Here is a 26,855-nt window from a genome sequence, read left to right as displayed (position 1 = left end):
GCAGAATCTTCCTGGGCAGAAGGAATAGATGCAGGACAGCCAGTTAGGAGGCCTTTATTGAGTCTTAAGAGGAGGTGATGGGAGCTTGGCCTAAGACTGGGACAGTGTGGGGAAGGACAAAGGGGGATACACATATACCTGCCTCATGGAGTTTTGTGAGGTCATGAGTTAATAAACACAAAGCATTTAAGCAAGTGCTTGCCTTATATTAATTGCTATTAATAATACCGCTTATATGATTTTGAATAGGCATCTAAATGGGAATCAACCCCCTCACCAACAAAATGAGGAGGCTTGGCTATATAATTTCCAAGATCTTCTCTAACCCTAAAGGGTTAATATTCTTAGCCATTATTCTTTGCTAGTTTAAGAGGACCATCAGCTCTTGTGTGTGCTGTTCCTCAAGAGCTGACTCAGTAACCTTCACTTAGGTATCCTATAACCATTGCAATATCATCAGAGCCTTTTCAAAGAGCTGACAATGGGCCAGAGGTAAATATGTAACTGATTTTTCGTTCCTAAACATTTCACATTCTGTAGAATTGGTCGTGCATTTCTACCTATTATACCATCACACTATCTTGTTATTTCTGCCAGGTCTAGAAAGTATTTCAGGAGTAAATCTACCCCAGCAAACTTTAAACACTCAGAGATGCCACCAACACCTGTGGAACCACAACTTAAATGCTAGATCTGATTCCTCAGGGTCGGGGGGCCGGGCGGTGGGTCATTATAATCAGTGAATCATTGAGGAATGGAAATCACTAAATTGGTCTGCAATCGTGCTAGGATTTGTTGTCAGTATAAAGAACACAAGTCCCCGTCTTCAAGGAGCTTACAGTTTATCTCAGGGGAAAAGATTATACAATTATATGTTGTATAATCCATATACAACCTAAGATTATAGAAATTATGAATGCTTTCTCAATTCAGACTCTAGACAGTGGAAAGAATTCAGAGAAGGAATGAAAGCCATATAATGATCAAAAAGAGTCAAGAACATTGAGATATATTATCACAGTGAAGTTTTCACTTCAAAAACTTTGGAAAATCTCAACCAAAAGGATAAAATGTATTCTATGAACTCTTGTCAAAGGTTACATCCTTCATACAAACTAGAAAAAAGAATACATAAGCATTCCAGAATCTTCTACTAAACTGGGTAAATTTATCTGTAATGATAACTGCAAATACCCCATTTGTCATTAATTAAAATTATCACTTACATAGCCTGAGAAACATGTGATATTCTTGAGAACCATGTGATATCCTCTAAACCCACAGTTATTTGTAAATAAAACTATCTTAATCTATTACACACAGGGAGGAGGAATACAAGTACCTTTCAAATAAAATTACACTAAAACAAAGACAGGAAATAGAAGTTTCTAACGGTGAGAAAAATAAACTAAAAATTCAGTTGTAAATGAGCTAACATCACAAGTAAATTTAAGGTAGTAAAACAGATGATTTTACTGAAAACACCTCTCAACACAGCTATCTGCCCAGTGGTCAGGAAACCAATAACATCTTGTCAGCAATGCTCCAAGTGCATCAATGACACATATTCTAAAAACAACAAAAGCAAAACAACAAAAGCAGTGTACAACCCTAGCCATTGGCTCACGTGTTTTTCTCAATTGCCCTTTCCTGGCTCATTTCTAACACTGAGGAATTTGCAAACAGCACGAAGAACAGAGGCTGGTGAGAAAAGCAGGGAAACAATGCAGATAATTTTGAAAGGCAAGCAAGAAATATTTCAGACAATTGCGGACACTTAAGAAACATCTTTTCAAACTTATAATTGATAAACTGGGATATATGTGGGGGGAGTGGTTAAAACTCAGGAAAGTATCCCTTTAATAATGAATGATAAGTCATTATATACAGTGTTCTATTTTAATAAGAAACATCGTTTTCTCAAATTAAAACACCAAAGCAGGGGTCTTTAATTACTTTTGGGCCAGAGGCTCCTTTGAGGATCTGATGAAAGTCAGACATTTTCCTCTGAAAACTACATGCTCTCACAAATTTAGCATTCAAATTTCAACATAATTTATGGACTCACATCTCTGCCCAACATCAAATCCATCCCTCTATGGGTTCCCCATTGTCTTGTAGGCTCACGTGTTAAAGGCTTATAAACCCCCAATTTTATAAACTATTGTGCTATTGAAACATGCTTAAGGCCTTGGAACAAGACTACGTGTATGCATAACTGAATTACTTTACATCTGTACATCTGAAACTAACACAATATTGTAAATCAACTATTGTTGTTTAGTCACTAAGTCATGTCCAACTCTGCAACCCCATGGACTGCAGCATGCCAAGCTTCCCTGTCCTCCACTATCTTCTGGGGTTTGCTCAAACCCATGTGCATTGAGTTAGTGATGCATTCAACCATCTCATTTTCTGTTGCCCCTTTCTCCTTCTGCCCTCAATCTTTCCCATCATTAGGGTCTTTTCCAATGAGTCATCTCTTTGCATCAGGTAGCTTAAGTATTGGAGCTTCAGCTTCAGCACCAGTCCTTCCAATGAATATTCAGGATTGATTTCCTTTAGGATTGACTGATTTCATCTCCTTGCTGTCCAAGGGACTCTCAAGAGTCTTCTCGAGCTCCACAATTCAAAAGCATCAGCTCTTCAGCATTCAGCCTTCTTTCTAGTCCAACTCTCATATTCCTACATGACTACTTGAAAAACCATTGCTTTGACTATATGGACTTTTGTCAGCAAAGTGATATCTCTGTTTTCTAACATGCTGTCTAGGTTTGTCATAGTTTTTCTTCCAAGGAGTAAACTTCTTTTAATTTTGTGGCTATAGTCACTGTCCGCAGCAATTTTGGAGCCCAAGAAAAGAATATCTGTCAGTGTTTCCACATTTTCCCCATCTATTTGCCATGAGGTGATGGAACCACACGTCATGATTTTTGTTTTTTGGATATTTAGTTTTAAGCCAGTTTTTTCACTTTTCACCTTCACCCAGAGGCTCTGTAGTTCCTCTTCTCTTTCTGCCATTAGAGTAGTATCATCTGCATGTTGGAAGTTGTTGATATTTCTCCTGGCAATCTTGATCCCAGCTTGGGATTCATCCAGTCTGGCATTTCACATTATGAACCCTACATAGAAGTTAAGTACGCAGGGTGACAATATAAAGCCTCAAAGTACTCCTTTCCCAATTCTGAGCCAGTCTATTGTTCCATGTCTGGTTCTAACTTGTTTCTTGACCTGCACACAGATTTCTCAGGAGACAGGTAAGGTGGTCTCGTACTCAATCTCTCTAAGAATTTTCCACAGTTTGTTGTGATCCACACAGTCAAAGGTTTCAGTGTAGTCAACAAAGTCAAAACTAGGTATTTTTTTGGAGTTCCCATGCTTTCTCTATGATGTTGGCAATTTGATCTCTGGTTCCTCTACCCTTTTCTAAATCCAACTTGTACATATAGAAGTTTTTGATAACATAGTATTGAAGTCTAGCTTGAAGGATTTTGAGCATAATCTTGCTAGCATGTGAAATGAACATAATTGTATGGTAGTTTGAACATTCTTTGGCATTGCCCTTTTTTGGGATTGGAATAAAAACTGACCTTTTCTAGTCCTGTGGCCACTGCTGAGTTTTCCATATTTGCTGACATATTGAGTGCAGCACTTCAACAGCATCATCTTTTAGGATTTGAAATAGCTCCGCTAGAATGCCATCATCTCCAACAGCTTTGTTTTGCAGCAATGCTTCCTAAGACCCACTTGACTTCACACTCCAAGATATCTCGCTCTAGGTGAGTGAGCATACCATTGTGGTCATTAGACTTTTTTTGGATAGCTCTTCTGTGTGTTCTTGCCACCTCCTTTTAATCTCTTCTGCTTCTGTTAGGTCCTTGCTGTTTCTGTCTTTTATTGTGCCCATCTTTGCATGAAATTTTTCCCTGATATCTCTAATTTTCTTGAAGAGATCTCTAGTCTTTCCCATCCTATTGTTTTCCTCTATTTGCACTGTTCACTTAAGAAGGCCTTCTCATCTCTCCCCACTAAAATCAAACTCCAATAAAAATTGAAAAAAACCCCACATATTATTGAATAGAATACACATTCCAAAAAGCATTTCATTTTACTGATTGTGTGGTATACAATGCTATCCATAACTTCTTACCAATTCTTCGTCATCACCAATTCTTGGAACTCGTTTCTCCCTGTTTGTTTTTCCATTTTGGTTCCCAGTCCATGAATTTTCAGCATTCTGTTGCTCAAAACTACTTTGCAGGAAGAAAGCGGAGAAAAAATGTTTCAAAGGTGAGAGGAAAATCAGTCACTTGTGCTCTTGGCAGCCCTGGCCATTGGTTTAGTTGTTTATTTATTTGGTCAACAATTTGAGCGTTGACTATGTATCAGGAGGGCAGGAGGCAGCAGGCTTGAAAAAGAGAAAGCTGCCCCCTCCCCAGTGCTCCCCAAAATAGTTTAGTGTCCAGAGCAGCGGCTGAAGAAGTGGTTAGAGTGGGTGGATTTATAACAAGGTGCCCTGAGGATAAGAGCACACCCTCGAGGCAGGGTGTTTTCTGCTTGGAAAACCTGAGCTGAATGGAGGTTAAAGAAGGTGTATTCAGGAAGAACAGGAAGGGCACGGAGACACAAAGGAAAACTAAAGGCACATCTTCTCTCAGGAATGGGGCACCGAGGCAAGGAAGGTTGAGAATTGGCAGTGTGGTTGGGACACACTGGACATTAATGGAAGGAATGCAGCATCGGCAAGAAAGTGGAAAAAAAAGCGGGGGGGGGGGTGGGGGGTGGGGAGAATTAATTGAATTGTTACATGGTGCTGATCATGCCAAAAGCTAGTTTAAAATAGCCAATCAGAGTTGTAGTTGGATCCCTATTTCTGTTAGGCAAATAAGATTATCTGTATTATTTTTCCAGATTTCACATATATGCGTTAACATGAATGAACATATCGACACCAAGGGGGAAAGGGGGCCGGTAGGATGAGTTGGGAGCTTGGGACTGACATGCATATGTTATTGATACTATGGATAAAACATAATTAACGAAAACCTAGTGCATTGCTCAGGGAACCCGACTCATTGCTCTGTGGTGACCTAAATAAGAAGGAAATCCAAAAGAGAGGGGATATATGTACACACATAACCAATATACTCTGCTGTACTGTCGAAACTAACCAGACACTGTAAAGCAACTATACCCAAATAAAAACTAATTAAGAAAAATAAAAATAGCACTTACAGAAAAAAAGACAAAATTGTAGTTGGAAAAGAAATAGAAATTTTGAGCAAAATTAAGTACTTATATTAGAACCAGCAGCCTAATTTGGGAAGTCCAATGCAAAATAAAAACGTGGGGCTGGCTCTTTGTTCAAAATTATGAATAATTTCAAGATGGTGACAGGAGACTATTAAGCCAAATATAGAGCCCTTCTGAGCATGTGACTACACAGGCTGTACATTACATCCCTGAATCTGGCCCTGATTATATTAGAAGGAAATTTCAAACGTTCACCATGGTTCATTATTACCATGGATAAACAACTCACAGTTCCAAAAATGGCGACTATAACATCAGGCTGGGAGCCTTAGAGTCACTTCATTTTCTCAGCAATTCAATGAGGCACAGATACCCCCTTAGATACTAGAAGATAAAAGAACAAAAGAGAAAAGTGATCTTATATATATCTTAAAGATATTCCCTCAGTGCCTTGAGCCATGCTGTATTATAGTGAGCACTCAATATTGACTTGTAACTAAGTGATTTTATTTCTTTGCTCTGAGTTCGTCTTTGGCTGAGCCATGAAAGTCCAGACTCTCTGTAGTCAGCCAGAGGGTCTGCGTTTATAGTTGTGAGTGAAAGACAGAAAGGACCACCTTTCACCATTCTAGTTACACGAGTCCATGGAGTCTCAAAACATCTACCTCTAGCAGGAATGTGAGATGGGAATGTGGGGGGAGCAAAATGCCAGCACTCTCAGAACTGTCCTTTTTTTTTTTAAACACAGACACAGCTCTGAGCAGAAACTCCATAATTTCCAGGAGAAATTATGCATTCAGATAGCACATACACATTACAAGGATACTGAATCTATTTTATTTATTTATTTAAATGAAGGATAATTGCTACAATGTTGTGTTGGTTTCTGTGGTACAACTGGAATCAGTCATAACTATGTAACCGTATATATACATTTATATATATCCCCTTCCTCTGGAGCCCTCCCCCTGCTCAGCACAATCTCTTGAGAGTGCCTTGGACTGCAAGGAAATCCAACCAGTCCATTCTAAAGGAGATCAATCCTGGGTGTTCATTGGAAGGACTGATGCTAAAGCTGAAACTCCAATACTGTGGCCACCTCATGCGACGAACTGACTCACTGGAAAAGAGTCTGATGCTGGGAAGGATTGGGGGCAGGAGGAGAAGGGGACGACAGAGAATGAGATGGATGGATGGCATCACCGACTGGATGGACATGAGCTTGAGTGAATTCCGGGATTTGGTGATGGACAGGGAGGCCTGGCGTGCTGTGATTCATGGGGTCGCAAAGAGTCGGACATGACTGAGCGACTGAACTGAACTGAACTGAGGCTGTCACAGGGTACAAGGTTGGGTTCCCTGTGTCATATAGCAGCTTCCCACTAGCTATGTACTTCACACATGGTGTGTATATATACCTAAGGGAGGGCATGGCAACCCACTCCAGGATTCTTGCCTGGAGAATTCCATGGACAGAGGAGCCTGGCGGGCTACGGTTCACAGGTTCGCAAAGAGTCGGACACGATGGAAGTGACTGAGCAGGCAGGCAGTGTATATATGTTAATGCTACTTTCTCAATTTGTCCCACCCTGAATCTATTTTAAAAGAAGTTATTAAATCTTCAGAACCTACAATAATTTCTGATTTCTCCCAGCAAACCTCCAATTAAGAGTTTCTTGAAACAAAGCCTTCCGAGAGGGTTCAGGTTCATCAGCGTGTTCACCCCTCCCCCTCCCTCTCTCCTCCCCCTCCCTCCAAAGCTTCAGAAGGACCTGAATCATCTATTGCCATCAATGAAATTCACTTTTTCCACTTAGGATGAGAGTAAGAACTGCTACGACCACAACAGATCATTAATTCAACAGTGAAAAACAAAGACTAAATATTTGCTAAAATTCCTTAGATTTTTATATCGACTTTTTAGCTTACTTGAACAGGTCATCTCCTACACACTGGGGCAAGTGGAGGCCTTTTGATGGTGTATTCAGGGCTTTCTGTGGAGCCTCTGTCCTTTGGTCTTGGGAGGCCTCCACAACCCCTGTAGCTCAGAGTTCTGTGTGATTAATAGCTCTGCCAGCCATTCCTATTTAAAAACTATTCCTACTTTACATCTTTTTTTTTTTTTTCTTCCTCTGTCCCTGATTTTCTCTAATCCTTATTTTTCTCCTCAGCAGAATTACCCACTGTCAGAGTTTTCTCCCTGCTTTCCCAAGCCTTGTCACTTTATTCCATAGTGTCTTGGTTTGCGGGAGCTTTTGTTCAGTAGATAGTAGGCCTTATGCAAATCTCACAAGTATAACTGGCCAAAAGGTTCAACAAGGTAAATCATCAACTGGTACTTCTCTCCCTTTCTCACATCCCCCACCCCTATCCCCCACCCTCTCCCCCCAATTCCAAATCCACATCCTGAGAAGGAAAGAAAAAAAGCAACCCACCAAAGGAGACACTACATCGCTGCAAGCAAAGCAGTAGTTTCTCTGTTTGGCTTGTACAGTGGATGTGTAAGTGGCATTTTCAAAATTATTCTGTCAGCCCCATGACAATTTAATTAATTTATTTTTTTATCCCGTGCCTCAACTCTGTTGTTTGGGTAGCAATGTCCTGTCAATATCTCACTCAGGTGTAGCAGGGACGGGTCTAACAGCCTGGGCCGGCAGCCAAGCTCACCGGTGACTGACGCTCGCTTAACTGAGCAAAGATTTGCTCTGCGTGGAGTGGGGCTTGACTGTACAAGGGCCAGTGGTGACAGCCAGGGTGCCGGCTGGAATCCTAACAAAGCTGCTTCCAACGTGTGCTCAGGCGAGCGGAACCAGCACTTAAACTGAATGTTAAGGGGCTTCAATCTTGGTGGTTTTTTTTTTTCCTCCATCATTTACCATCAGAATAAACCCTGGGATTTTACAGGGAAAACAGCACATTAGGGCACTTAAATCGCAAATCCTTGTACCTTTTAAAAAGGCTGTTGAAGACGTATTAACTTGTAGAAGCAGTCATTTAATTGCTTGCCTCTGCTACCCCACACATTATTTTTTTTTAAATGACCAAATTAAACCTGCTGCACAAATTTGTGCTTTGAAGTTTCTGCCAAAGGATCATTCCTTTTAGGGCGTGAGAAAAAGAACTGAAACGCTCTCCTTGGGTACCAATGTCTGCAGCTTCCTTCCACCCTCCGACCCCCCACCTTCCCTGTCCCAGAAGCCTTCAGACAAAGAAGCAAATCATTGGCGTTTAAATGTTTCAAATTCATTTTCCAAGCCAGGTTCGAATGTCACTGTCATAATTCCCTCTGTCATTTCAATGAAAGCCCATAAGTATTTACAAATGGAGAATGTTGTACTTACAATTTGGGGATGTGTGATGCAGCCGTGTATCTTATGAGAAAAAAAAAACAAAAACCTGTTATGTTTATAGGCTGTCCTTCCTGTTCAAAGACAACACCACTCTTGGTAAAGCTGAAGAAATTAGTGAGAAACAGAAAAGTCTTTTCCACACCATGAACCTGTGAAAACTACTCTTTGCATGGAGCTGTGGGAGCTGTTAGCAGAGTCTGCTGTTGTTTGAGACTTTGTCTCTGAGGTCAAATGCAGCCCAAAGCCAACAAGATGATTTACCATCTCACCGCTTTGAATCTGATGATATGCAACTGCCGGATGAAATATTTATATGAATTTCCCACTTCACCTATAAAAACCATAGAGACACGCATAGGTACACAAACAATAGGCAGTCAATGTGCACATTTGTTTAGTTAGCTAGCAATTTTTGGAAGTTGTGTGTGGATAAGCAGATAGCGTCAGCGTGACAGAGGCAGTGCATCTGGGTTGTTCAAGTGCTGGATGCCTTTTCCCTTGGAAAGGAGTCCTGTTCCATTGCATCAGAAGCCCAGTAACATGATCTCATCAACCTATGTGAGCATCAGAGGTCCGGGCGGGTCACAAGTCAAATTCTCTCTGCTGCCAATTGAGATTGACATGTGCTGTTGTCCTAAAGATCACACGGTCCAATTTGGCCAAATGGGTGATCTCCACAAGAAACCAAGGTACAGTTTGTCAAACTGAAAGGCATTTGCAGGCTCGAGTGTTAGGTTTCCACAATAACAGTTGGCTGAATCTCTGCAGGTTAAAATACTGCTTTGTAATTGGGAAAAAAGAAAATCTTCTTTTTCTTTTGGTCTTTGGTTTTGTTTTGGCTTTGTTTCGTTTCAGTCTGATTTTTAAAGGCATGGATGCCCAGACTACTACAAAGGGGGGCTGGTTGGACCTCCCTGGCAGGGACGGGACAGAAGAACGTCTGAGTCTTGTAGGAGAGAAGGCTGTGTTACACTCCATCTAACCCAAACCTGGTTAGCTGAGAAACAGTTCTTCATTCCTCTGTGGGACTTGGAACCTAGATGCTATAATTGAAAGCCAGTGTATTAAGCATAACACATCAAACCACTGTTAACACCCAGCCTCCCGCAAGGCAGCCTCCTAACAGCTCTGCTTTCTGCCTACAGTCTGTGCAAGCAAGTGGAACCGTCACATGCACTGCATGCTAAAGGCCGCAGCCTTTGTCTTCTCCAAGTTCTGTCTATTTCAGAGGCTAACATGCAGCAATTAGTCTAATTAATGTGAAACAATGAGCTGTGTTACCACTTATCAAATTGATTGTTCCCCTATCAAAACAAAACAGGCTGGCTTTTTGATGTAATTTCAAGAGATGATTTGAAATGTCATGTTGCTGGGAGCCAATTACCTTATGACTAGAGTCACGGTCAACAGAATACATAATTAGCATGAGTTTGGGAAGGCTGCTTACTGCTAGTATGTTAATTAACTGTCTTTTGTCATAAAACAAAAAGGTTGTACGGAAGGTTCTGAAATAGGTCTTTTTTATTTACATTTCTCTGTGCTTATCAACGCGAGGCATGACAATGCAAAAGAATAGAAAATTTGAATTCCCCTACTTCAGATGAATACTCAGCTTGCAAGGTCAGGGTCACGTGCGAACTGCAATGCCATTCACCTCGCTCCAGTCCTGCCCCAGTGTTATTATATTATTCGTGGATTTTAATTAACTATCGGGTAAAACTCAAAGGTAAGAAATACCAAGTCCCACGAAATAAATCCCCTAACAGACTCCTTTGGAGCTTCGCTTGCGTTTGCGCATCTTATGAGGACTGGACGGTGTTTGGCTGCCCTGGGAATTCCACTCAGGTGTCGTCTTTCTATTTCAATCTTGAAATTTGGAGAGAATAAGCCCGTCATCAAATGCTGTTATTGCCTTTACCACACTATGAGAGAGAGGGGATGTATAACGGGCACGTGTGGGTTTGTAAAGGCATCCTATCCATGAGCAAGGGCTCCAAAATTCATCTGCAGCTTCCCCTAGTCTGGGGGAGACTGGCAATTCCATCTTCTTGATTAAGGAACTGATTCTGTACTTCTCAAGCCCAAATGCATTCTGGAGGTAGCTATAATCAGTAACTGACAATGAACAATCAAGTTCACGGCAGCCCTGAGTCATCATGGTTTGACAGGCATGTGGGTCAACTAGCTTCTGGTATGGAGATCAAGTTCAAGTTCCCAGAATTCGAATACAATTGTCCCACTGCCGAAAGAGGGCATTGTTTGACATGCAAAAGCAGGGGGGTCCTCTCTTGGAGATCCCACCATTTTTGATGAGAAATGTGCCGCCAACTTGTAAGGGTCTGCCAACTCTTTCCTTTGCTTTTTCTTGGGATTTGGTTCTAATCTTACTGTCCTATTAGAAGGATCCTCAGAAGGCAAAACAAAACAAAATACAAGACTTCCCTGGTGGCCCAGTGGATAAGAAGCCACCTGCCAATGCAGGGGACACAGGTAGTGTCCTTGGGCCAAAAGGATCCCACATGTTGCGGAGCAACTAAGCCCATGAGTCATAAATGTTCTAGAGTCCAGGAGCTGCAACTGCTGAAGGCCAGGTGCCTAGAGCCTGTGCTCCACAACAAAAGAAGCCACCGAAATGAGAAGCCCGCCCACCACAATGAAGAGTATGAAGAGCAGCTCCTGTTCTCTGCAGATAAAGAAAGCACGTGTGCAGCAACAAAGGCCCAGTGCCCCCCTCCCCAAAATCCCACAAAATACAACACCTTGCTATTAGAAATATTAAGTTTTCTTTGCAAATTGGATTCTCCATACTATTTAGTTTCCACTTTTCAACAACCTTTTTTCCTGTTTCTAACATCATTAAAATACTATTTACATGTAGTATTAAAAAAAAAACATTAAATGGATGGGATGTAGTGCTTTTTCTTCTGGGGTTTGGATTTCTCATTTTTGCAATGTAGGGTTACGAACCTTGGGGTGCAGACAGCAGACAGAAAGGACCCGTAAATCAGCTAAACTGGAGAAGAAAGTGAGCTGCTGATCAATTCTTTACCCCTCTGTGACAGCTTCTCTTCTTTCTGCCAGTTTAAAAGTTTATTCTGAATTGTGATTCTAGTTTTCAAAATGTTGGATGGGGGAGACAGAACCAACATGAGGATGCTACCTGAGAAATCTGACTCATTAACAATAGCTAACCATCACTAATCTGGAGGAGGAAATGAAAACTCATTCCAGTATTCTTGCCTGGAAAACCCCATGGACAGAGGAGCCTGGTGGGCTACAAACCATGGGGTCGCAAAGAGTTGGACATGATTGAGCAAGTGAACACACACACATCACTAAACGCTTCTGAGGTATGAGAGCAGTGGTACTAACCCCAATATGGACATGAAAAGAAATTAACTAATTTTGACTAATTTCATAGCTGCAGATAGAGTTTCTGGTGTGCTTGCCAAATTCCTTCTCTGCACTCGAGAGGTTACAAAACCCTACTGAAGATACGTGGTAGACTGAGAGACTTGGTATTGTGATAATGTCATCCATTATTACAATAATGTATCAGAGGCTGTCACACAGAGCAAAGTGAGTCAAAGAGAAAAAACAGATATCGTATATTAAAAATGCATGTGGAATCTAGAAAAATGGTACAGATGATCTAATCTGCAAAGCAGAAATAGAGACACAGATGTAGAGAACAAACATATGGATGCCAAAGGGGAAGGGGAGGAGTGGATGAATTGGGAGGATGGGATTGACATGCTGAGTCTCAGACTCTTTGCGACCCCATGGACTGTAGCCCATCATGCTCCTCTGTTCCTGGGATTCTCCAGGCAAGAAGACTAGAGTGGGATGCCATGCCCTCCCCTCCAGGTATATACACACTACTAACTCATGAGAACCTGCTGTATAGCATAGGGAACTCTACTCAATGCTCTGTGGTGACCTAAGTGGGAAGGAAACTCAAAAAACAGGGAATAAATGTAAACATATAGCTGATTCACGACACCGTACAGCAGGGACTAACGCAACATTGTAAAGTAATGAAAGCGTTAGTCGCTCAGTCGTGTCCGACTTCTTGTGATCCACGGACTGTAGCCTGCCAGGCTCTTCCGTCTGTGGGATTCTCCAGGCAAAAATACTGGAGTGGGTTGCCATTCCCTTCTCCAGAGGATCTTCCTGACTCAGGGATTGAACCCAGGTCTCCTGTATTGCAGACAGATTCTTTACCATTTGAGTAACTAGGGAAGCCCCCTTGTAAAGTAACTATACACCAGTTTTAAAAAAAAGGTTACAATACCCTAGAGTTGAATGAAATCTTACAGAAATGCCCTCTCCTAACATCCCTTCAAGTGGAGTTTTCCATACACTGTCTCTGACCACTGAAATATGTTTCCTCTCAGGGATGAGACTCTGGGGGAATTGAGAGAAATGTGTAAACATCCTCAAAAAGTTCTTGGATCCCTGTGGATAAGAAAACAGAATTCCTGATGTTTGGGTGCTATTATTGCTCTAAAGTGAATGCGTGGCTCACAGATGATGTGAGAGGTCACAACATCTGGGCTCCGGTCATTTAAGAGGATGACACAAAGTCCCTATAAAGTGAGGTCTGAAAACAGGTCCCTTCTGAACTAGAAACCTAGGTGAGTATTGACTATAGATCATCTGTGAAACCAAAATGGACAATTTGGAGACTAAGCATCAGGTTTTGTAACAAGTCCAACAGACAGTTTACTTGTAATATTTACCAGCTCTGGTCCCAACCTAACCATTCCTTAGTGCCCCACATTATTACAAGACCACGTAACATCTCATATGATTCTGCCAAAGAATTTTTTTTTTCTATTTTTTTTTTTCCCTCAAATGGGAAGGAAAGTAGTTAAAAATAGGGAGGAAGATGGGCAAGAGAAGAAACTGTTAAGTGGTTGACAGTTGCTGTGCTATGCTGGCTTACATGTATACGTACAGGGTGCTGTGCTAAATTCATGTATTACCTTATTAAATTCTCACAAGGACCCTACAGGGGGAGTACTATTTTTTTTTTTTAACTATACCATTTTCTAAATGTTAGTGATAACTTAAGAAGACTTAGAAAAGATCATTAACTAAGCCAAGGCTTTGGAACTAACATTAACTCTAAAATTCTAGTCCTTCTCACTACATAGGCTGCTTGGTATTTCTGCGGTAGTTTTAAATTTTTAATGCAATATCTCAATAGAATAAGGGTCTGCTTTTTTTTTGTAAATGTAAAAGGAAAAAAAAAAAGACCTCCGGTTATCATCATTAAAAACAGAGCACCATGTATGTATATACAATGGAATACTACTCAGCCATAAAAGGGTGGATTTTTACCATTTGCAGCAACATGGGTTGATTTGAAGGGTATCATGCTAAGGTGAAACCAGTCAGAAAGAAAAAGATAAATACTGTATGATAACACTCATATGTGGAATCTGAAAAAATACAACAAACTAGTGAATTTAACAACAACAACAAAAAAACCAGATTCACTGATAACAGAGAATAAACGAGCAGTTACCACTGGGGAGAAGCAAGGGGGAGCAATCTGGGGATGGGGATGAAAGTTATAAACTATTAGGCAAAAAACAAGCCACAAGGATATAGTGTACAACATGGGAAATATAGCCAATATTTCATCGTAACTAAATGGAGTATAACCTTTAAACACTGTGAATCACTGTATCGTACACCCATGACTTACATATGGGCTTTCTGGGCAGCTCAGTGATAAAGAATCTGCCTGCCAAGCAGGAGACTTGGGTTTGATCCCTGGGTCGGGAAGATCCCCTAGAGAAGGAAATAGCAACCCACTGCAGTATTCTTGCCTGGGAAAACCCATGGACAAGGGAGCACGGGGGACTATAGTCTAGGTCACAAAGCATTGAATAGCACTGAGTGACAAAACAACAACAAGCTTACATATATTGTACAGTAACTACACTTCCGTAAAAAATAAACACACAGAAGAGAGAACACCATGGATTAGGGTCAGTAACAACCATCTGCTGCAAAGTAGTATGATGATTTACCTTTCTATCATTTGAATTCTTGAAAATGAGGGATTGAAGGAAAGCAGGGCAATAGCAACATTTTTGTTCTGCACCCAAAATGTTTTCTTGAAATTTAAGACAAGTTTAAAACAAATCAACGTTTTCAGAAAAATAGGGCGTTTTTTTTTTTCTTTTATCATTAAAAGCTAAAATTCTTCAGAAATGTTTCCTTTGGGTCAACAAACCTCATCACCTCCTGCAGAAAACAAGTGCTAAACCAAAAACAGTGTTTCGGGCAGCAGATTCAGCAAGGAATGGGCCATCAAAGTCCAAGGGATTGTGGGCCCGCTCCCTGGAAAGTAGACCAGAACTCTGGAGGCTGGAGGCAGTGCCTGGATGGAATGGGGTGTGGAGCAAACAGCTCCCACTGAAGTGCCGATGACATGTCAGCCAAACACTCAGCTTGCCTGCATCACCCTTCACAGAGCTAAACATCTCTTTACGTCCGGACACACTGGGAAAGCCTCAAATCTGTCTTTTCTCTAACTTCAATCCAATGAGTGGTGGAAATGAAGGAGAGAGAGAGAGGGATGGAGAAAAAGAGAGAACCAGTTCTGTTCACACGAAAGCATGGGTCCAGTTACATGTCTGAATGCTGTTCCTGCAGACTCTTAGAATCTTTTCTGAGACTGATGGCCATGAAAACAGAGCAGCAGCAGAGCCCAGTCACCCACCCCCCCACATTCAGACCATCAGAGCTGGTGGCCCTTTTTCAAACTTGCAAGGATGCTTCAAGACCTGCCTTGATGCCCTGGTGCAAATGTAGCGACACATCATTTGCTTTCCCTCTGCCATTTTTACCCCTTCTTACTCCTGGCTACAATCTGCTCACCTATGTTCAGAATGTCAGTATTACGGAACAGTCCTCAATATTGTAAACCTAACAAAAGCTTAATAAATACAATTTTTTTAAAAGAAGTTTCAGCTGGAGCCTAAGACAGTGTGCTTGGCTCTTCTCTAGTCCGTTTGGAGCCTAAAAATAGCACCAGGCCTTAAAGAACAAGCAGACCTTGGAGACGTGGCAAGTTCAGTTCAAGATCACCACAATAAAGTGAGTATCACGGTAAAAAAAATTAAATAAATAAAATAAAACAATCCTTACATGATGTTGTGGTGGCACACATGTCAGTGTTCCTATATGTTAAGCCTCAAAGGAAAAGTAAAGTTTGGGAAGAAGGCAAGATAGAACTTGAGGGAAGAGACAGAATCTTAGAGACACAGGTTTGGGAAAGCCTCAAAATGTGGTTGATAAGTGACAAGGTGTCATACACAATGTGGGTCAGTAGTAGATGTAATAGATCACATATATACCTGTATATATGTAAGTATTTTTGCTTAAGAATTAGCCCACTTTCCAAAAAGCAATGCTTGGGAACAAATAGGAGAGGCACATTGAAACTAAAATGTAACCTGCCTTTATGCACAGCCCTGATCAAAACATAGTAGATCCCTGAGCTTTGTGTTGAGAAGCAAAGCAAATTTCAGAAACTAAAGAGAGGTAAGATGCATCAAATAGGGCTTCTTCAATGGTAAAGAATCTGCCTGCCAATGCAGGAGACACAGGTTCGATTCCTGGGTGGGGAAAATCCCACATGCCGCGGAGCAGCTAAGTTTGTGCATCACAACTATTGAGCCTGTGCTCTAGAGCCCAGGAGCCACAATTTCTGAAGCCCACGCACCCTAGAGCTCATGCTTGGCAGCAAGAGAAGCCACTGCAATGAGAAACCTGCACACCGCAACTAGGGAATAGCCGCTGATCGCTGCAACTAGAGAAAAGTCTTTGCAGCATTGAAGACCCAGCACAGTCAAAAATAATCATAAAGAAAGTAAATAAAAAAATTTTTAAAAGATGCATCAAATATTGGACAACTGGATGTGATCACACATATACGGAGAATGTGAATTCTATAAAGTTTTTTTTTTTTAAACAAGAAACTATGGGGGCTCTTTGGAAAGGGTTTGGTATGGGAGAAGACGAAACCTATCAAACAAAATAAGATAATACAAACATTTCATTTAGTTGTTATCATCTCTTTTTATGATGATGAGAAGACATTATTATCATATTTTTTATTCTAACTCATAAAAAATGATCAATCTTCCACATCTGTAATGGGCTAGAGCACACTAATCTTAGTTTGGCATAAAGCTCATACAAACCACTCAATATTTTCAATATAAATGTAACGACTTCTGATTTTAGGAAAAAATAACAACGCTCAAGAAAAACCCATCACTGGTTAACTCTAACCTCTCCTATTGGTCATTTCTGTAAGTATGTGCACTTGCAAAAAATAAAATAAACATTCTGCATATTCATTATGAAGAAGATGGATGATAATCAGTAGGAGAGACAGCAAATTTCTTCTTGAGGATTAGGCTCCAATTGGTTGCATTTCAACATCAACCTGGCAATTTTACTATTAAGTCAGCAGAAGTGAGTCCTCGTACAGTATGCCACTTACTCCCAGAGAACATCAGGCAAAGGGAAGAGAACATGCTAGAATAAATTGTGCATTATTTCTGGCATTAGTTAAAGGAACAGAGCATTATAAGGAAAAAAAATACAGTACCATTGATTTTTACAGGTGTTTAATACAGATAAGCTGAAAAAAGGGTTTCCATTTTAAGCCCAGTGATGGCTAAAGATGCATTCAAATATGTTCAAAAGCAATCTAAAGTCTTCTAAAATGGTGTTTAAGCTATTCGGGCAAAACGTAAATAGTTTTTGTCGTAGTACTGAGGAAGGTAGAACAAAAAACAGATTCCAAGGAGCTGACTCTGGCACACTGCCGGCCACTGCAAAATCAGGGGGTCATTAAAACAGAGGTAATACTGTTTATCCATTACATGATCACAGGTTATTCAGTGAAGACAGTCATAGACTGTCCTTAGAAAGGTAGGCGGCATAATTACCCTGGAAGTCTCCAAGGTCCACTCTCAGGAGAAGAGACTGAAAGAAACAATCAAACTGGCGACTCACATGTGTGTTTAAGAGAGTCACTGTAGAAAGAAACTAAACCCAGATGATTTGTCATAGCTACCTATGTTTTAACACATTTCTTTAAAGTTCATTTATAAAGAATGGGAAGATATTTGACATATCGAAGTGCTCTGCAGAAACCAAATTATAAAGAAAAGTTGATGCTGGCAGAATTCCTGAATGGATAATGCTTGTTTCACTTATTTGAGGCGGGGAGGCATTGGCCTCCAATTTCTGCAGAGCTGTTTGTTCATACAGTAGACCACATAACAAATAAAGCAAAAGCGATAGCTGCCCATGTCTGACCACTTAACTAGAGCATTCAGAGATGCTATGAGACAGGGAGAGAGATGTTGCTTTGGGCATTTTTCACTATGTATTATGATTTGTCTTCTCATTAGCAATCAGCTTTTCTAAGGAATGAATATTGATAATTCTGGTTCAAACAGAAGTCCAATTCCAAAAGTTTGAGTCCCTTGAACATTTTTAAAATTTTTGCTCCCCTCTCTTCCATGACATTGGCTGGATATCCTCTTTTCTAACTCTTTTGATCATATCCTAACTGATGGCAGGGTCGGCGCTCTTGTGAACAAAGGAGAAGGACATGGTTAGCCAACGCCTCTCTGGTCAATTGACAAACACAAATTTAGTGCCTCTTTCCCATGCATCTAGCACTGAGGACAGGGTTGATCTAAATGAGGACAGAAGGGACTCAGTAGACAAAAATATCCCTCTCACAACAGGTATTAGAATAATTACAATACGTCATGTTAACTAGGATGAAAGAGTGCTGTACAGCTGAACAGTTAAGTCTAAGCATTGTGAAGTATGAGCTTCTGGGGAAGCCAAGTGAACTTGGAGAGGTTTATTGTAGTGATGCCCAGTCACTAACACATCCCGTGAGCTGCGACAGCTGACTCATGTTCTGGAGATGCTAAAGTGGAAATCCCAGGACTCAGAAGCTGCTATTTGTTAAACACATGATATGATCAGCTGCAAGTCAGAGCACCTAGACAAGTGATCTTGACAAGCCTGGTTAGTGATACTTGGGGACACACACTGGCTCAGCTGTGATCATGTCTCAGAGTTTCCACAGGAAAAATGTCATGAGACTCCTTTATGTCATCGGTGCTGAGGGACATGTAAACGCAGCCTTAGTAATATCATGAACTCGGTAATATTTCAGAATCTAGTTATACTTGCAATATTATAAAACTTGTGTTAAAATGGATGTGGGAACATGACAACTCAGAGGACATTGAAATTTATATTATGTGATGTTATACTAGGGCTTCCTTGGTGGCTCAGAAAGTAAAGAGTCTGCTTGCAATGCAGGAGGCTTGGGTTCAATCCCTGGGTCAGGAAGATCCCCTAGAGAAGGGAATGGCAACCCACTCTAGTATTCCTGCCTGGAAAATTCCATGGACAGAGGAGCCTGGTGGGCTACAGTCAGTGGGATTGCAAAGAGGTGGACACAACTAAGCAACTAACACTAACACTAAAGTTACACTATCAGTTTTAATTCTACATATATGGGGCAGCAGGAATATGAGTTTCTTTTTTCTCCTTACAAAAACAAATTTTTATTCAAGTATAGTTGATTTACAATGTGGTGGTAGTTTCAGGCATACAGAAAAGTGATTGTAATACATATATATCTATCTCTACATATCTTTCTATATATCTACTTTTTCAAACTCTCTCATTATAGATTATAACAACCTAAATGGGAAAAGAATTTGAAAAAGAATATATATACATCTGTGTGTGTGTGTGTGTGTGCGTGCATGTGCACGTGTGCTAAGTTGCTTCAATAATGTCCAACTTTTTGTGACTCCATGGACTATATAGCCCACCAGGCTCCTCTGTCCATGGAATTCTCCAGACAAGAATACTGGAGTAGACTGCCATGCCCTCCTCATATATGTGTGTGTGTGGGTGTATGTGTGTGTATAAAACTGAATCACTTTGCTGCACAAATATGAAAGAAAGTGAAAATGAAAGTCGCTTAGTCGTGTCCAACTCTTTGCGACCCCATGGACGGTATAGTCCAGGGAATTCTCCAGGCCAGAATACTGCAGTGGGTATCCTTTCCCTTCTCCAGCAGATCCTCCCGACCCAGGAATCGAACCAGGGTCTCCTGCATTGCAGGCGGATTCTTTACCAACTGAGCTATGAGGGAAGCATATATATATATATATATATACAGCAATATATATATTGCTGTGTACATATATATGCATGTGTGTGTATATATATATATAACTGAATCATTTTGCTGTACACCTGAAACTAACATAACACTGTTAATCAACTATACAGCAATATAAAATAAAATTAAAACAAAGAAATCACTTAAGTGGTAAGAAAAATAAATAAATAAATAAATGTCATCCAGTTTTAACTCACAAAATAAACAATAATTAAAAACCAAAAGAAGACATTGAATAATACTTTGAAACCAGAAAATCAAGGTCAAAATCTTTGCTTGACCAACATTAAGCAACACTTGATAGATCATTTAAGTTCTCAGGCACCTTGTCTGTAAAATGGGGAATCAGGAAGGCTTGCGCCTCTCAGGGATGTTATAGTGAAGCTCACACAGGTGGATATGCATGAAACTGCCCATCGATGCTGAAGCACTCTACATAAATCGTTGTTATTGCTATTCACCTGGGTTTATACCAGGACATCCTGCTTGCACAGGATGAAAATCACTCATTGAACATGCTCACTCCCTGGGTAGAGGCTTCTTACCACTCTTGTGAATTTGAGGAATAATGTCTGAGTTGCATTAACTGGTGTTTATTAATGTATTATGAACCTCTGCCATGGCATCTGATTCACAATAAAAAGATTAAGCAGACTAACTTGTCATTTATTTTCCAATGCCTGCTTTCCTGCCCGAAGCACCACTAATATCCCAGGAGCTCGTCAACCCAATTATTTCCCATTTTGCATTACTTGCTGAAAATAGTGCTAATGTGCCCAAAAGGCTTTGCTTCTTGGTGTTGGAAAAAAAACAAAACAAAACCAAGAAAAACCACTCCTAAAAAAAAAACACCACCTCCTGCTCTAGCCGTCTCAATACTGTTGTCATTTGGTGAACAGAAACACCCCAGAACCACTGGGCTATAGCTAGTAATCAAACTAAGTAAGCAGCCTTATTGCACTGTGGATGCAAGCCATGGCCCTGTGCTTATTGAGTATTTATTTTTGGGTGGAAGGGAATTCCATCTGTAGAATGAAATTCACAAGCTAGAGGGAGCTGAATTATACTCTGCCTATACATTAATACACGAACCATTTTGTTTGCTTGCTGGGGGAATTGGATGTCAAAAGCACTCAAATAACTGTTGAAATCAACTTTTTTTTCCTTCTCAAAATGTTCATAATCAGTTATTTAGACAACTTCAAATATTAATTTGCAAAACTAATTTGTGAATGTAGACACAACTCATTATTAATAGAAGCATAAAGATTTCTCATCTATTTTTTTAATCCAGCCTTATAAATGGTTTTCAACCTTAACATGTAATAGTTCTGGCTACTTTCTTCAGTCTGTTTCACTTTGAAAATGTGCTTTTTGCTTTATCCCAGGAGTTTCTGTATTGCTTAAGGCAAAATACTCCAGCGTACATTCACAGCTATGAACTGTAAACATTTTTCTACCTTATTCTGCCCAAGGCTCAGAGCCAGTTTAAAATGTCTGTGAATAGTTTCAGAAGCCTACAAGACTCCACAGAGTCATGAAAAATGATTATTTTTTTAAAACTTGCCAATTTTCCCAGCAATGTAAAATTTATATTTTTAAAACCCGATCATTTTAGCTGTGGGGAGACACTGACTGAAAACATAGTGTTTTTTTCTTTCAAATATGATCAGCTTCAAGGAGGAGATGCTGTAGATTAAATTAATCTCTATGAGGTTATTTCTTACCATTATTTTCTTAAATCCTTCCCTCACTTTAATCAAGAACAGGAATGTTATGGGCTTGATGTAGGGAAGAAGCATAGATTAGTGGTTAGCATAATAGCCGGAAAGCCAGGAAACGTGAATTCTATTCTTGGCCAAGTGGTCTTAGGTGAGCTCATGATTTACAGCCTCAGTTTCTCCATCTATAAAGAGAAAGTGTTGCACTTTACCACAAAGGAGGGCTAAGCACTTTAAAAGGATTATTTTCTTTCATCCTTCGATGTAGATAATATCATTATCCTAACTTTATAGAATAGGTAACTGAGGTGTGCAGGCATACTAAGTTGGTTTAGTTATATCTGACTCTTGCAACCCCATGGATTGTAGCTCACCAGGCTCCTCTGTCCATGGGATCCTCCAAGCAAGAATACTGGAGTGGGTTGCCATGCCCTCCTCCAGGGGATCCTTCCCGACCCAGGGATCAAATCCGTGTCTCTTCTGTCTCCTGCATTGGTAGGCGGGTCCTTTACCTCTAGTGCTGCCTGGGAAGCAACTGAGACACAGACATGTTCAGGAACTGGCCCAAGGTCACACAGCTGGGAGCCAACTGCAAAGGCTGAGCTCTAACCTTTAGGCCACAGCTTTCTCTACATCCTTGGCCTCGAGGAATGGAATAGACTGTGGATCCAGTCCAGAAAACTGTCAGGATAGGGGCCCAGATTGTCCCCGTCCTCTTGGGCCTCTGTGGATATTCTTCTAAACCCACATGCTCTGGGCCACTCCTGCCACCTGCCTTGCAGGGAGGACCACCCGGACTCAGGCCTCCCTGGCAGTGTTGCTCCTGGCAGCCCCCGCTCACGGCAGTTGCCACACAGCAGAGTATCTGCCAACTGAACCCGAGCGAGAGCTCTGGGCATGGTCAAGTGCAGCTGGTGGAGGGAGGCTCAGATTTCCGATGAACTGAACACAATGGAGCAGCACTGTCACATGACCATTGCGAAAGCACATTCTGGCTGCTGTTTTTCGCGCAGAAGTGCATGTACTATTTAAAACTTCTCCTCCCCCTTACCACTCCCCCAGCCCCAGCTCCCCCACCACTCCAGCTCTTCCATGCCTTCCTACGGGTAAAGTTCAGCCAGGGGACTATTGGCCAGATGTTATCTGGTGTCACTAGCTTCTTAGCAAAACGAGGACCAAGCATAACACAGAAACTGGCTTTCACTGCACTGTTTCTGACAGCATGGATCCCAAATGGCACACTTGAAGAGCATACAGGGGCAACACAGAGGCTCCTCTCTTTGAACCTGGCATTGGCAGGAACAGCCAACTTAACCTTGACTTCCACAGAGGCTAATGAAAAGCCCCTTTCACTACTAGGATTCACTGTCCATATCAGAGCAAACTTGCCAGAAACAGAGCAAAGGTTTAAAAGGTCTCACCACATCATATCTTCGGGGTGCTATACGAAACATGGTTTTAAAATATCCCGTGTTAGTGGGTGTCCATTAGGAACTGTGGTCATTTAACATGCATCATAATTATGAATTCAAAAAAAGCTGTTGATCTACATACTTCATGACTCTGATGAAGCAGTGAATAGTAAAATGATGCTTTTTGTATTTAAGCCAAAAATAAGGATTACAGTAAAAGAACCAAACTTATGGATATGTCCTAGTCCTTTAATGTGTCTGGAATAAGGTTGAAATGGTATATACCTAACTTCTCCGAAATTCAAGGGTGTTTACATGCTATTGCTAGATTAATATTTGCACATTTAAAAGAACTAAACTGGCTTAAGAGAAGTCTGTTATCCACTAAAATCTAACTGGAGGGAACAGAAAAAAAAGGAATCATACATACAACTTTTAAGATATTTGAAAAGCTTCTCCTTATAAAGAGGTCTTTCAAAGACAGCAAACACTGAAGATTTGCCAATGAAGAAAGAAAATCTTTCCAAATAAGTCATTTAAACAATGTGGAGCTTATATCAAGGCTTCTTTATCTTATTCATGGTTCAGAGAAAACATTTTATGATCTTTTTATATTCAGATCATCTCTTTACAAAATGTTGCTTTCTTTGGTTCAAAAAATCAAAACTAAGCTTAAACAATTTTGCAGTAAAGCATCACATAGTGCATGCTGTTAATATTAAGGAAAATAAACAAAAAAACAGGAGCTTAGTGAGTCAATGCAGAATAGACTTTTTTACAAGAGGAAATACTTTGGGAAAACTTGCACACATCAAATAATGTCTGGAAGTTGTGAAATACTCTGGGAAACAAACTTTCCTTCCTATAAATATTGAAAAAGAACAGCTACAAGATGCAAATGAACTACTGAACTCAATTCTTGATCTTTAAAATGTATTTCAATAGAATAGCCAATGTACCATCCCAGTATGAAAAAAAGATGTACAGTAATAGCATTCTGAAAAATGAATTAAGAACACATTGTCATCAACTCCAGCAAAAATAATAAAGGTAGAAAAGATTAAGAGGCAAGCATATCTTTCAGAATTGTAAAATGGGTTTATAGGTCTTCTAATAACAACTTTTACTCAAACCTTACATAAATAGGCTTAGATGATACAAATATTATGTGGGCTGTGTGGACACTCCCAGCTTCCTAATCATGTTTAGGGATTACTTGATAGAACAGAGACATTTCATTCCTATTGGGCTGAGGGATTACTGCAAAGAAACATCTAATATTCCATTTTTTAATTTCATGCATTTTTTATTTACCTTTAATGATGCTGTATATATTCATCATCCTGAAATATTAAAACAGTATGAAAAAAGTAATAAATTGGTGGAAAATTTAGGGAATAGGAATGCAACAGCACGCAAATCATACACTATCAAGTGCTTGATACACATTTAAAATTACTGCCGACTACGGCAAAGCCAAATTCCTAGCAGATTTCTGAAGCACAAAGTCACAATAAGAAGATCAGCAGAACAGACTGAAATAATAGAATATTCATCCCTCTAATCCATATGCAATTCTTTAGGGCTTTTTTTTTTTTTAACAATGCATATGAGGTCTGACTGTATTCAGGATTTAAATAAGTTGTCTCTCTCCTTCCTGCTCCTCTCTGTTTTTATATAAAAAATGTATATATAGCTATCATTTCTGCATTGCTGCGCCATGGAAGACAAGGTTAGCACATTTCCTCACACCTCAAATGAAACAATAGCATCTTTAAACAACAAAAGTGTGAAAAGAAATACAATGTATTCATCCCACAAAAACCTCTTGAACCAGATTTTTGGGAAGAAGGAAAGTTGACATCACTCATAGGGGAAATGAAGTGATGTTCTCTGGTCACTTAATTACCAATTAATGAACTGATATAATATTGCATTTAAATATCAACAAGAAAAGCAAAAGCTGGCATTTCATCTCTGCTTTATTCACCTTCCCCTGCAGACAGATGAGACTGTCTTGTCTGTTGGGTATTAAGGAACGTTGCAATGAAGAACAGAAAATGACAGAGAAAGAAGCCAGCATCACCGAATTTAGAATGAACTTTTCTGCGAGAGCACTTGGAAGTCGGGGAAAGTATAAGGACACACTGGACATCAGATGACCAGCTGTCAGTTCAACTGTCAGGCACCTGGTGGTTGCATCGTCATCCTCACAGCCCATGTTCTAATTGCCCCGTGTTAACAGAAACTGCCTTCCAACAAGAAAGTGTTTTTAAATTACCTTCTTTAGGTTTCTTTGTATGTACTGTTTTATTTAAGGAGAATTTATTGCCTTGTGCCTGCATGCCTGCTTAGTTGCTCAGTCCTCTCCTACTCTTTGCGACCCCGTGGACTGTAGCCTGCCAGGCTCCTGTTATCCACGTGATTTCTCAGGCAAGAATACTAGAGTGGGTTGCCATTTCCTTCTCCTAGGGATCTTCTTGACCCAGGGATCCAACCCATGTATCCTATGTCTCTTGCATTGCAGGTGGATTCTTTACCCACTGAGCCACTGGAGAAATACTGCCTTGTAACAAGGAGGAAAACCAATGTAACAGAAACTACCGAATATGCTACCTATTTTTAAAAATCTCATACATCTCTCAAACCAGTCAATCCTAAAGGAAATCAACCCTGAATATTCCTTGGAAGGACTGGTGCTGAAACTGAAGCTCCAATACTTTGGTCACTTGATACAAAAAGTTGACTCATGGGGCAAGACTCTGATGCTGGGAAAGATTGAGAGCAAGAGGAGAAGGGGGTGACAGAGGATGAGATGGTTGGATGGCCTCACCAACTCGATGGACATGAGTTTGAGCAAGCTCCGGGAGACAGGGAAGGACAGGGAAGCCTGGTGTGCTGCAGTCCATGGGGTGGAAAAGAGTCAGACACAACTTAGCAACTGAACAACAACAACATCTCTCATTCTAACATCTCTCCTTCTTCATGAGGCTTTCTGGCATTCACCCAACACTCTTGGTCCATCCTTCGAGTCCACTGCTAGCGAGTATCTTATGGCCTAAATCACATTTTGTCTTGTGGTATGGCCCTCTGCCTTCTAAGCATGTCTTTTGACGGATTAAGTCCTTTCAGGGCAAAGGCTGGGTCTTCTTCCCTGTTATCTTCTCTCTTACAGTACTGATCACAGCTCGTACCTAGTGGGTATTTAATAATTTCTCATTGCTACTGACTGAACTAAAATTAGTTTTATTAATTGTCTTCATTTGTGTGATACTCTGTTTTTCAACTCACTATTCCAGTTAGACAATCCTACCAGTTGTCAGTGAGGTTAGTTACCATGAGTGACACCAAACACAGAGGTAGAACACCTTTCAGAAAATGAATTGGAGAGAATCTGCATGTCCTGCCATCTCAGCAATGCCCCTAACAGAGGGTGTGCAGCTCTGCAGAAAGCTGCATTTACAAAAAGCATTTACAGAAAGTGGAGCAGAGACAAGCAATGCAGTGTTGGAAATAAAAGTTTCCCAATCACATCAAGCAATAGAAAAATGTATAGGAAATGAAAAGGGTATATGGCAGAGAGAATTCTTCGGGACTTCTTCAGGGAAAGACTGACTACCACACCCAAACTTAATACACATTAAAGCAAAGCTTGCTAAAAATTTCAGTGGGCATGGCAGCCTTAAGGAACTTCCCACGTTCCAGACCACAGCTCACAGAATCCTCTGCTAAGACCTCTTTGCATTTGCCTGGCTGTGATATGTCTCCATTCCTCTCTAACCCTCACAATGCATTCCAGAGTCAAGGAAAGCTGAGAATCCATCCAATTTTAATCCAATTCCTTCTTGAAGATTTTAAG

The 26,855-nt window shown here is 40.5% G+C and overlaps 1 protein-coding gene across 6 annotated transcripts in view; it reads right to left on the bottom strand.

The window, feature by feature from the left end:
* Positions 1–26,855, bottom strand: part of ESRRG (estrogen related receptor gamma) — a 700,961-nt gene that overhangs the window by 333,476 nt on the left and 340,630 nt on the right. Inside the window, exon 1 of one of the 6 annotated variants that reach the window (XM_088845546.1) lies at positions 8,595–11,301. The exons of the other annotated variants lie outside the window; for them this stretch is intronic. The gene's annotated coding sequence lies outside the window, so the exon portion shown is untranslated. Of the gene's footprint in view, positions 1–8,594; positions 11,302–26,855 lie in introns of those variants that run through there. 6 annotated transcript variants of the gene reach the window in all.

Source organism: Moschus berezovskii, chromosome 17 (genome assembly GCF_049115385.1).
Source record: "Moschus berezovskii isolate FMDL1 chromosome 17, NW_MosBer_1.0, whole genome shotgun sequence".
Taxonomy (NCBI): Eukaryota; Metazoa; Chordata; class Mammalia; order Artiodactyla; family Moschidae; genus Moschus; species Moschus berezovskii.
The sequence above is the reverse complement of the archived record's forward strand: the minus strand, read 5'-3'. Positions and strand labels throughout refer to the sequence as shown.